This window comes from Neofelis nebulosa, chromosome 15 (genome assembly GCF_028018385.1).
Source record: "Neofelis nebulosa isolate mNeoNeb1 chromosome 15, mNeoNeb1.pri, whole genome shotgun sequence".
NCBI lineage: Eukaryota > Metazoa > Chordata > Mammalia > Carnivora > Felidae > Neofelis > Neofelis nebulosa.
This window is the reverse complement of record NC_080796.1, coordinates 68846705-68859979: the sequence shown is the minus strand read 5'-3', so window position 1 is coordinate 68859979 and position 13275 is coordinate 68846705. Positions and strand designations below refer to the sequence as shown.

At 43.6% G+C, this 13275-nt stretch overlaps 1 pseudogene; it reads right to left on the bottom strand.

Annotated features, from left to right (window-relative positions):
• Nucleotides 1-7373: 7373 nt before the first annotated feature.
• On the bottom strand, nucleotides 7374-8276 carry LOC131495569 (ras GTPase-activating protein-binding protein 1-like; annotated as a pseudogene).
• Nucleotides 8277-13275: the final 4999 nt, after the last annotated feature.

The following is a 13275-nucleotide window of genomic DNA, read 5'->3' as shown; positions in this document are numbered from 1 at the left end:
GACTGCCTCCACCGTCCCACACCATCACCAATAACAGCACCACAGCCTAAGCTAACATTTATTAAATACTCATATGGGCCAAGCACTTTGCAAACACTTTACCCACTTTATCCTATTTATATTTCACTTGACATCTAGAGACACAAAGAGCAGGTTTAAATAATTCATGAAAAGTCATACCTACCATTTGTCGCACATCGGGGGTCATGAAATGACATGAGTGTCTTTATGGGCTTTACTGAGCAGTAGTGTGAGGCAGATGAGCTCAGGATGAGGTCACGGAAGTTTCGAGTGGGAAAAACCAGAGGCAACCACAAATATTTGTGTGATGCTGAGGAAGGGGTGATTCTAGAGAGGATACAGTGAGGATAAAGCTCTTAGGCTCACTTTCTTGGAGACCTCGCTATTCCCTGCCCCTATACGTCCCATCCATAGAGTGGGTGTTTGGAGATGGGGCCAAAACTCATTTGTAGCTTCTAAAGGCTATTTTTCTGTGAATTGGCTCGCCTGAGGTTGCACAGCTAGAAGATGGCATTACAGTGAAATGTTTTCCCTTGACTTTTATTATAAAAATGTCCCACAGGGGCGCCTGGGTGGCGCCGTCGGTTAAGCGTCCGACTTCAGCCAGGTCATGATCTCGCAGTCCGTGAGTTCGAGCCCCGCGTCAGGCTCTGGGCTGATGGCTCGGAGCCTGGAGCCTGTTTCCGATTCTGTGTCTCCCTCTCTCTCTGCCCCTCCCCCGTTCATGCTCTGTCTCTCTCTGTCCCAAAAATAAATAAAAAACGTTGAAAAAAATAAAAATAAAAAAAAAATAAATAAAAAAACTAAAAATGTCCCACATAGAGCTGGAGATGAAAAGGCAGCAAAATACGTGCAACAAAACACAATGCCGTGAGGGAAAGAATGAGTAAATAAATGGTTCTCAACTGTCATTACTGTTTCCGGGCTAACGCAGAGGCAAAGCCAAATTATAATAGGAACGCAATGAGCTGCACTTTTGTTTTCAAGGGATATTGATTTCAAATGTTCCTGTTCCCAGTTCTTTGGGCAATTGCTGTTTTTGAGTGTCCCGATTGGCCATCCTTTTCCACCTGGCCCCCAAAAGGCTTGAAGGAATCGCCTCACGAATGCTTCCATCAAGCTCGGCGCTGCCCTCTTGGTGACAAAGGGGCATATTTAGCTCTTGCTTTAACCTTTCCTTTGATTGAAGGAGGTGCTCAGAAGGCTGAGAGGACAAAAGTAATTGCTTTAGATTTTTCGGCACAGACTGTTACTGCATAGGGGAACGCTGACGGTGTTTATGGGATACAGGATGATCTCAAGCCCCTGGAATTGCTTAATTGACTGCTCTTCTCTGAAATCACCTACAGGGAATCTCTGCCATTATCACATCTTAAATATTCCTTAAAGAGACCATGCTCATCAGGAGATCCCCTATACTCACGCTTTCTCAGACGATCGTCCCTATGGCGCCTTCCCCCCCCCCCCCCCCCCCGTCATACTCTCGTTATACTGTATGTAGGCTTTGACTTTCTTATTTCTGGGAAGGGAGTTTGCAGGGTCTAAATCTGGGGCCTCTTTACATCGCTGGCGTTATATTATTTGGTCTCTGGTGCTGTTAGGTGCTCACTGTGTAACCCTCATGGTGAGCTGAGTTGGACACTGGGTCTAATTGGAGATAGGAAAGAGAATACGTTGTATATTTGTGACTAGCGTGGGCTGGAAGTTACTTTGATATTCTTTTCCAGCTCTTTTCAGGAGACTCTGTGGGTTGTCTTCGGCCTCCTGTCTCCTTGGTTCCAGGCTGTGAACCTTCCACTTGTGCCTGCAGAAGCCTTTTCTAGAGCTTCTGCTCTGTGCCCTGAAGGCAGACCTTCCAGGCAGCATCGTCCAGTTCCCTTGCCCTCTGGCTTCTACTTGCAACAGTGGGAAGCCTCGGTAGGAGATCCAGGGGCAGGAGGAGAGAAGGGTTGGGGTATTTTTCTCCTCATCCACCTCCCCAGTGCCTTTGCTTGACTGGTTTATCCCTTCACGGAAGGCCGAGGGCATTCCCTTGCTCCTCCCACGGAGTTCCAGGGGCCACACCTCCCCCTTGCTCTCTTCCCTAGGAAGGGTATGGCTTTCCACTCTCTGAATTCTGCCACATTTTTATGTAAAGTCCCTTTATTAAACTTTCTTAAAGCACCCCTTTTTGAGGATGCCATCTGCTTCTGTGGAGATCTTGCCTGATAGAGATACATAGGAGAAGTAAGTGTTGGGAAAGATTCCCCCATGGTCTCAACTCTCTCCTCTAGCCATTCCTTGTTGGCCGAAGGCTTGCCTAGAAAGCACAGTGTTTTCAAGGAGAACGATTATTGTACAGGGGCAGGGCCACCTTCGTGGGTAAGCAACCTGGCACTCGGAGGGCCCTGGGTGGGGTTCAATGTTCTGCGGCTGCCATTTTGAAGTTCTTAGTAGGTTTTGAATGAAAGGCCCTGTATTTTCACTTTGCATAGGGCTCTGCAGACTAGGTAGCCTGCCTGGGAATGTAGAATGGGGGCAAGGACAAGCTCTTAGCTATTCTTCTTATGCAAGGGAAAGTGCCATGTTTTCTTTCTTATGCCTCGCCCAAAGCAGAACAAACTAGACTGATTCTAAGGTGGTGACTGGAAACCACTCTTCAGTCTTGGGAAGAGGCACCATGGGGTCAGGTCTTCTCTGTTTCTACCCCTCCCCACCTCAGCCACTCATAGCCTGAGAACCAGGTCTCTCTCTCTCTCTCTCTCTCGCTCTCTCTCTCATTTTTCTCCTTCCAAATGCCCTTTACATTTATTTCATAGAGCCAGAGCTCTAAGAGAAGAGCCTGGCATTGAGACCTCTCTCTTATACCTTCAATATTCCAAGGCACTCCTATTTCTTGGCCTCCGATCCTTGTGGCCAACTGGAAATCTGGATATGGGCTCAGGAAGAGGAGGAGATGTTTTCAATCTGTCTTTAGGCCTTGGGCTTCAGTCTATTATCACAACTATGATTTGGAGTTTCTGATTTTTGTCACTGTTGTTTCCTGTGAATTCTAGAAGAGCATAGGGAAAAGAATGACTAATTAGCACACAGAACAACACGTGAAAACTCTCCTTTCCTCTCCTCTGCTCCTCATCTCCCCTTGAACGTTTTAGCATACCTCCCTCCAGGCTGCCCCTCCACTAACATTCATTTGCATACATTTACACACACATTTAAAAAATGGAGTTTTTAGCTCTATACTGCACATTTTCTTTTTTTTTTCTTTTTTTTTTTTAACGTTTATTTATTTTTGAGACAGGGAGAGACAGAGCATGAACAGGGGAGGGTCAGAGAGAGAGGGAGACACAGAATCTGAAACAGGCTCCAGGCTCTGAGCCGTCAGCACAGAGCCTGACGCGGGGCTCGAACTCACGGACCATGAGATCATGACCTGAGCCAAAGTCGGACGCTTAACCGACTGAGCCACCCAGGCGCCCCTATACCGCACATTTTCTAACTATACCACACTTTCCATTCTTTGAATGTTATGCACTTTTGGTGGGAAAATTCCAGGGTGCTACCTGCCAGCATGGTGATTCACTCTTCAGTTGCACCCGTTGTGTTTTTCAGTCAATTACAAAGCCCACCTTTATGCTTCTATTCTCAAACTGACAACTTCTAACATCTCTATAGTTGATTTTTTTAAAATCTACTTTATAAATATACAGTTATATTGTACAGTGTGAGTTTTAAAGTGTACAGTGTTTATGAGTTTTGAAAAATGTGAAGAGTTGTGTTACCATCCCTGCAATCATGATCTAGACTGATTCCAGAAAGTGGTCATGACTCCAGAAAGTTCCCTCACACCCTTTGCAGTCAGTCTCATCTTCCCATCCCTGATCCCTGGCAACCCTGATAATGCTTTTTTTTGTCACTACAGTCTGCCTTTTGTAGAATTTTTAATAAGGGCAGTCATATAGTATGAAACATTTTGAGACTGTCTTTTTTTCCACTTAGCATAATGCTTTTTCAGATTCATGCCTTTTATTGTGTATCGAAGTGGTTTATTCATTTTATTGTTGACGAGTGTTCCCAAAGCGGATGTACCATGTTTGGTTATCCATTCGCCAACTGATGGTTTTTTGGGTTCTTTCCAGTTTTTGGTGTGAACATTTGTGCCTTGTCAATGGCTGCTTTTGCAGTACAGTGGCCAAGTTGAGTGGTTGTGACAGAGACCATCTGGTTTTCAAATCCAGTAATATATACTATCCAGCCCATTATAGAAAGTTTGCCAACTCGCATATAGAGTATATTTAAAACAGCTGTTTTAATGTCCTTGATTGTTAATTCCATTGACTGTCATTTCAGTTCTTTTTTCTATTGATTAATTTTCTTGTGGTGATATTTTCTTGCCCTTTTCATGCCTGGTAAGTTTTTACTGGACCTGGGGAATTTTATTTCATAACGTGCTGAATTTCATTTGTTTCCTTTATTATACAGAATTGAAAGGCATTATGGCATTTGGTGAAGTTACTTGGGATCCATTGAATCCTTCTGAAGTTACTTTGAATCTCTGTTAAGGCATGCCCAGAGTTCCCTTTGGTCTAGGGAGAATTTAACATCATTATTAAAGCCACAAACTTCTGAGGAGTTAGCCTGATCCTCCTTGTATTATAAAGTCATTTCACTCTGCTTTTGGATATTTTAATGGATCCCAGCCCTGTGTAAGGTGTGGAAATTGTCCAGCCAACTACTTATTCATTGTTCTTTCCTTAACCTTGGGAAGTTTCCTTTCACTCATGCATAGATCAGTCCTCAGCCAGAGTTGCAAGGGGACTTTTCTAGAGATCCTCGAAGCTTTCTTTCCATGCATCTCTCCTCTTTTGTATATTCATTCCATCACACCTCATTGACTTGGGCTTCATGAACTCTCACTTTTGGCTCTTTGTTTGGGTTTCTGCTTTCTGTGTGGCAACCTGAAAAATCTTCTAGTTTGTGTTCTGTCTTGCAGAGATACGAGGTCTGCTTTGCCTGTTCTCCAGTGTCTTTTTAAATTTTTTTAAGTGTTTATTTATTTTTGAGAGAGAGAGAGAGACAGAGTGCAAAAGGGAGAGTGGCAGAGACAGGGAGACACAATCTGAATCAGGCTCCAGGCTCCAAGCTGTCAGCAGAGCCTGATGTGGGGCTCGAACCCACGAACCAGGCGATCGTGATCTGAGCCGAAGTTGATGCTTAGTGGACTGAGCCACCCAGGCACTCCAGTGAAATTCTTTCTTAAAAGCTCCATTCAAATTTGCCTCATTTGGTGGATATCCTCTCTTTTAAGTCATCTGTTGTATGTCTTGTGCTGTGTTTCAAAAGACTTTTCTCACTTAATGACCTAGCCTCCTAAATTCCCTCTTTAACTGTCCGTCTATGTAGCCTTTTTCTTTCCTTTTTAAACAACTAATCTCCAATTTCTTTGAAGTTGATTTGTTATGACTATAAAATCCTTGCATATCGTTCTGAAGATGTTTGCATTTTTTCTAATGATTGCTTCATCTTGTTTTATTTATTCAGCCCCCTTGAGTATTCAGTTCCTTAATTTGGGGAAACTTTTTGCCTTTTTAATGGTTTTAGTTTCTTCACGTGTTTTGTCCAAGTTGATTGCTCATTTTTGTACTTTGTAATTTCTGTTTGATTTGAGGGAGGTGTCATTCCTTCCTGAACAGTACGAGGTGGGTTATTCACAACCAAGAAGGATTCTTTTACTTGACTAAGGGGTTGGGATGACAGCTGGAAGGACAGTAGCAACAACTATCTACCTCACTATCCGATCACCTTCTATGATGATAATCATGATTCTATCATTTGCCCCCAAGTCATTTGATTTTCTACTTTTTGTTCCCAAAGACCCTATGCTCCTTTCTACCTTCTCAGTATTGTTCGTGATGGTTCTCCCCCATAACGTGCCATTTTTCTTTCTTTCCACTTGTGAAAATTCTTTTTGTTTCCCCCTGCCTTCAAAATATTGATCAAATCCTGTGTTTCTCCCAGGCAATTTAAACACATAGAAAACAAGAAATATTCTAATGAATGAAACATACCAAATGTCAGCAATAAGCAAGGCACAATCCTTTGGGAAAATGGCTATTTACAAAAAGCCCAGTGTGTATATGCAAAAGTGAAGCAAGGAAATTTAGTCTTTTTCTCTTCTTTGAAAATTTGTTTTTCCTAAGATCCCATCCCATGAAAATGGAAGTGAATGGCTGAATGGTGAGGAGAGGGAGGGGAGGGAGAGGGAGCACACAGCATTAACAGAAATAGTAAAATTGTACAAACGTCAGCAATTTATAATAGACTAGGGTCATACTTTGGGATACTGAGCCCTGGTGGAAGGCATTCACCTCTCTGCAGGAGCTAGATTGGTATTTCTGTGTGAAGATCAATGAGGAGCAATTCACTGCCTTGGAATAATTTCTTTCTTACTCCTGCTTCCACAGGAAGGGTCTCTTTGTCCACCACCCGGCCCACCTCAAGGGCCCCCAGGTCCCTGCAGGCTGTTATGTCAGTGGTCCCCTTCCCAGAAGAGGACTCAAGTCTTCTTCTCTTCCATTCAGGTGGACCTTACCTCTGAACACGACGGGCCTGTTGCTAAGGGCTTTCTTTTTTTTTTAATGGAAAAAAAAATTAGGGGCACCTTGGTGGTTCAGTCAGTTAAGTGTCCGACTTTGGCTCAGGTCATGATCTTGTGGTTCATGAGTTTGAGCCCCACGTCGGGCTCTGTGCTGACAGCTCAGAGCCTGGAGCCTGCTTCAGATTCTATGTCTCCCTCTCTCTCTGCCCATTCCCCAGTCATGCTCTGTCTGTCTGTCTGTCTCTCTCAAAAATAAATAACCATTAAAACAATTTTTAAATTAAAAAAAATTTAATTTATTTTAGAGAGAGAGAGGGTGAGTGTGTGAGTGGGGGATAAGGGCAGAGGGTGAGAGAGAGAGAGAGAGAGAGAGAGAGAATGAATCCCAAGCAGGCTCCATGCTCAGCAAGGAGCCTGGCAAGGGGCCCCCCTCCCAAGGGCCCTGGGATTATGACCTGAGCTGAAAGCAAGAGTATGACGTGTTATGCCCTGAGCCACCCAGGCACACTGAGGGTCTTCTGAACAGGATCAGAATCATCACACACAAAAAACCAAAATTGGGTAACTTCCTGCCACTGTTAATGCATAGCCCCAGCACATTCCCATAAGTTGGGAAAAAATATTTAAGTCCTGGTTTGTCCACTTCATGTCCAATGAAAAGTTGGTGACCATCAGGGAGTCTTGCAGTTCTTTGGGGTTCGGTGTCACCTTGCTCACCAGCCTCACAGACTGTGAGTCTATGTCCCCTTTGGGGAGGACTATTTATTCATTGTTCTCACATTCTTTGATCCCTCTGAGTCTCCTGTGGTGGAATCTGAGATTCAGGCTTAGGCCAAAGATGAGGCTGTGAAGCTGGTACTTTAACAACATAAGGTGGGATCTCAGTAACTGCAAGAGCTCCACTGGGCGGAAGGATCTTTCTGGTCACAAATGCCCAAGAGAATGTCCTCAGGTCCTCCTCTAGGGTCTGAGCTATGTCGGTAGGTGCTGGGGAAGAACTCTTCTGAACATCCTTAGGAGCAATTTCTTCCAATACTGGCTCGTACTTGTCCTCCTGGATTTTAGACGTAGGTTCTTGCTCTGCTACTGATTCAGGATCAGGCTCTGGTTCAGCAACAGGTTCCTCTGAATGTTCTTCCCAGTCATTGCTGAAAGTACGATCATAGAAAGTTCCAGAATCATCAGGTGCCACCTCAGGTATCTGCTGTCTTTCTTCAGGTCCTCTACCTCTTCCTCAGATTTCTCCTGAGGCCCAGTGACAAAGCCACAGAAGACCTCTTGGTATCTGAAGATATCACTTTGAGTGCAGAACTTATCTGCATCAGAGCCCTCAGGAGCGAGGACAAATGTCTGCATGAATCTCCTCAGAGCCTGGCTGTTATTAGAAAGCAACCCCATCACCTGGACCACCACACCATCATTCAGAGTGGTTTGAGCACCAACATGGCACATCTTAGTGTGGCAGTTGAAAATTTTATGACATCACTTTCCTATGGATTGCCTTCTGTCCACAGATGGCATCTGCTGACTTTCCATTTGAATCCAATCCCCCAGGGACATAAGAAGAGTTCTTTCCATAAAATCTGTGCAACATGTCTGGGGCCTGGTTCAGCAGGATGTAATACGGTCTCACAAATTCCCGCCCCACCAACAGGGGTCTAGGCTTCTCCCTAACCATTGCTTTAGTCAGTTCAACCTGCATGGCTGAGTAGGAAAGGAACAAGCTTTGCTTCATAGCATATGGCAGAAGGCAAAATCCCCTCACGCAGTTGTGTCCATCTCTACTTGGGAAAAGTCTATACAGCCTTCAGGCCTAATACAAGACTCACTTCTTAAAAAAAAAGATAATTCCCGGGGCGCCTGGGTGGCTCAGTAGGTTAAGTATCCGACTTCAGCTCAGGTCGTGATCTCATGGTTTGTGAGTTCGAGACCTGCGTCAGGCTCTGTGCTGACAGCTCAGAGCCTGGAGCCTGCTTCGGATTCTGTGTCTCCCGCTCTCTCTGCCTTTCCCCCTGCTCACATTCTGTTTCCCTCTCAAAAATAAACATTAAAAAAAAAATATTCCTAATTCCTAAAAAAAAAAAAAAAATTCCTAACTACTTCATCTCTTTTGGTTAATATGACTCTTTTGGTGAATGGGGATTATATTTGTGACATTTTAATGACAATAATTACTGCCATTCTGGGGTCTTCTGTTATGTGCTAAGCCCTGTAGTGAATATGTCATGTATATGGCATGGCTTAATCCTCGTATAATGGGCAGGTTGTTATTTTTCTCTTTTACGGAAGAAAGAACTATATTTTAGAGCAAGATATCATCCAGCCCAGAGATCCCTGGACCAAATCTGGATGCTCACTCAACACTGGTTGCCTCTACCATAGTCCTCTATTTCCTTCTCCCCAACCCCTATGCCTGAGCTACACACGTATGGAATCTGCCAAGACGCTAAACCCAAAGATGAATCCATACTGTCAGCACGGCAATCTCAAGATTTAGAGAAAGTGAAAATAGCTTCCCCCCGCCCCCTTACAAATAAGATCAAAGATTCCTAATTTAAGAGGGCAAACTATTTGAAGTTTTCATAACTTTATGGGAAGAGAACTGGTACCAGAATCCTAACTCTGGGTCTGGAGCTCTTTGGCACTTCTCCTCCTTATCAGTATGACTTTCTCCGTTGGCTGGCAAGAATCTCGTTGAGCAAGTGAATGTTCAGAACACATGAGTTTAAAGGAATTTTTCACCCCAGCCAAGATTTCTTTAGACTGAACATCTGAATTTGGAGCTAAGTAAAAAGCACAAGGAGGATAGTTGGCTTAGGTTCATTCCCAGTGAATCAAAAGTGCTATAAAAAAATAGAAGGATAAAGATAAGTACGCTGTGCACGTCAGAGGTAAAACAAGATGAAGCACAAACCAATATGACATTGTCTAGTTAGTTAACTTGTTCCGCAGGCACCTCCTAGCCCTCCCTTATGGCAAGGGGCTTTGTATGTTGCTCTCTACAAGCCATACCATAGACCCAATGCCAAACCAGATTCCATTTCTTCCGCACCATGTCTTCCCGGTGAACTAAATTCCCAGGTTAACCAGACAGTGTTGACAACAAATAGAACTATAAAAAAAAAAAAAATCAGTACACAGAAAATGCTGCCAATTACAGTAGTCTTAGTGTTTTCTAATGTACCAGAACACTTTCACGTATTTTCAAATTATTCTTCCCAACTGTTTGATGTAGGAATCATTAATCATATTGGAATATATATATGTATATACATATATATTGTGTTCAATCTACGGTGATGGAATTGAAGCATTTGATGTGACTCACTTTAGGTTACACAGTTAGAAATTGGCAGAATTGGGATTTGAACCCAATTCCAAATTGCACCCTTTCCTCAACACACACACACACACACACACACACACACACACACACACAAACGCGCGCACGCTGTGTTTCTGTCACTGTTTGATCTAGGACTATCTCTAGGAAAAATAATGAGGTAAAACATTTACTTGATACTTCAACCAATATTTATTAAATTCTAATATGTGTTATGTGCTGTCCCAGATGCTTAGAATAAAACAGTGACCAAAAGAAACAAAAATATGTACCTCTTGAAACTTACACTCAAGGGCATAGAGGTAGACAATAAAGATAAATGCAGTTGGTAAGAGAATGATGAAGTAAGATGGGAGACAGTACCTGCTATGGGAAAAAAGAGGAAGATCAGAATGAAAGGAGTTCAGATTAAAGAGGATGGCCAGGGTGGGACACTTCAAGAAGACACTAAATGTCTCCTTGATGTGAATGCCAAGGTTAGAAGGATGTGAATATCTAGGGAAATGATCTTCCAGGAACAGGAAACTGCTAGAGCATGGGTGCTGATGTGTGAAAATGACTGATGTGTTTGAAAAGCAGCAAAGTGGCTGGATCAGAGTGAAAACAGTAAAAGGTAAGGTCATAGGTATAAGGGACATGAGGTGTCACCTAGGTCATTATGTTATGAGGACTTTGCTATTCTTCTGAGTAAGCTGGAGAGCCAGATGAGGGTTTTGAGTAGAGATATGACAGGGTCTGATTTACATTTAGAGGATTATTTGGGCTTCTCTATTGGGAATACATTTAGGGAAAGAGCAGAAGCAGGGAAACCAGTTAGAATGCTTTTGCTGTGTATTTGTTTCCTGTGGCTGCTGAAACAAAGCACCACAAACTGGCTGGGTTAACAAAACACATATTTTATTCTCTCACCGTTCTGGAGGCTAGAGGTCTAAAATCAAGGTGTCGGCCAGACCATGTTCTCTTTGTAGCCTTAGGGTAGGATCCTCCCTTTGTCTTCCAGCTCCTGGTAGCTCCAGGTCCTTGGTTCATGGCAACATAACACAGGTCTCCGCCTCTGTCTTCACATGGCTGTCCTTTCTGTGTCTCCATCTTCCCTCTGGGTGTGTCTGTCCAGTCCTATTGAATTAGAGTGAGCTCCCTCCCGAATGACTTTTTCTTACCTTGATTATACCTGCCATGACCCTATTTCCAAAATAGTCACATTTGGAGGTACTGGGGGTTAGGACTTTAAGGGGGCGAAATTCAACCATTCACATGCAGTAACCTAGGTAAGTAATGGTAGACAGTTAGAATAGGGTGGTGTCAGGAGAACTGGTGGGCAGCAGTTAGATTCTGGATGCATTTTGAAGATAGAGCCAGCAGAAACTGCTGCTAGATCAGATGGGAAGTATACAAGAAAAACCAAAGATGACTCCAAAAAATCTTGCTGAGCAGTTGGAAGAAGAGAGACAGTTGAGGGTGAAACAGGTTTTTGAAGAACGTGAATATTAGAATTTAATTTTTCGATACGTTGAGTTTGGGATATTTATTAGAAAAAAATGAAGAGATGTTGAGTGTGAAGCTGATATAGTGGGGGCTAAACTTCAGGCAGGAGGTCTAGGATGAAGGAAGAAAGGCTTAAATTTGCCAGTCTTCAGCAAGTAGAGGAAATTTAAAGCCCAGTGTGTGATTGAGATCACCCAACAAGTGAGCATTACTAGGTCAGAGCCCTGGGCCACCTCCACATGGAGATGTGGGTGGAAGAGGAAGAACCCACGAGAAATGGAGGAGAAGGAGCCAGCGAGGCAAGAGGAAGCCAGGACAGTGGGCATCCCGCTGAGCCCTGTGAAGGGGGGCAGCCAAGGATGGGTGTGATCAGATGTGTTCAAAGCTGCAGGTAGTTCTGGTGAAATGAAGATGGAGAATTGATCGTAGGTCTGGAAAGAGAGAATTTTTTCACGCCTTTAACCAGAATCCTTATGGAGTGGTGTTGAGGAAAGCCTTTTTAGAATGGGTTCAAGGGAGAATGGAAAGAGAAGCTTTGGAGACAGCAACTGTAGACAATATTTGGGAGGACCCAGTTGGTAAGACATAAGGACAGTGGGGTCAAGGCAGGTTTTCTTCTCCTTGTTTACAGGTTGGAAACACAGACACGCATTTGGGTGTTGATGGCAATGACCAGGAGAAGTTTCTCTCTCCTCCTTTCTGATTGTTCTCTGCTCTCCTGATGCTGCCACATCCCCTCACCCTCAGGCATCCTTGCTCCCATCGGCATTTCTTAGGCTGGGTGTCCTGGAGTAATGTCCTATGGTTTGGACAACACCTCCCCCCCCCCTTTTTTTTGTTTCAGTTTCTTTTTTAAAAAATATTTTTTTCATGTTTATTCATTTATTTATTTTGAGAGAGAGAAAGAGAGAGAGAGAGAGAGAGAGAGAGAGCAAGCTGATGAGGGGCAGGGAGAGAGGGAGAGAGAATCCCAAGCAGGCTCCATGCGGTCAGCACAGAGCCCAATGTGGGGCTCAATCTCATGAACCGTAGGATCATAACCTGAGCCAAAAATCAAGAATTGGATGCTTAACTGACTGAACCACCCAGTCACTCCTGTTTCAGTTTCTTCTGAGCACGCTTCTCTAAAATAGCATCAGTATATGGGAGCAACCTAAGTGTCCATTGGTGGATTGATGGATAAAGAAGATGTGGTATAGATCTACAACAGAATACTGTTGAGCCATAGAAAGAACGAAATCTTGCCATTTGTGACAACACGAACGGACCTGGAGGGCGTTATGCTAAGTGAAATAAGTCAGGCAGAGAAGAACAACATATGGTTTTACTTACATGTGGAATCTAAAAAACAAATGAACAAATAAACAACAACAAAAAGAGAAACAGACCCATAAATACAGAGAAGAAACTGGCAGTTGCTGGAGGGGCGGGAGGGAGGGGAGTAGAAGAAACAGGGGAAGGACATGAAGAGGTGCAAACTTCCAGTTATGCAATAAATTAAGGCATGGGGATGCGCGGCACGGCATAGGGAATATAGCCAGTGGTACTTAATAGCTCTGTGTGGTGACAGATGGTGGCTGTACTTGTGGTGAGCGTAGCATAACGCGAAGAATCGTCGAGTTACTCTGTTGTACACCTCAAAGTAACACGACATGACGTGTCGACTGTACTTAAATTAAAAATGAAATAGAAGGGGAAAAAAGACATAACAAGGACAAAGGGCACCCAGGAACAGAGTAAAAAAACCTCTCTTTTGTTCAAGTTTATGAAAATAAACTTGAAACTGTGGATGAAATGAAAAATAAAATAAGGATCGTTGGATTATTTCTCTGCCTCCTTCAAAGCGTTT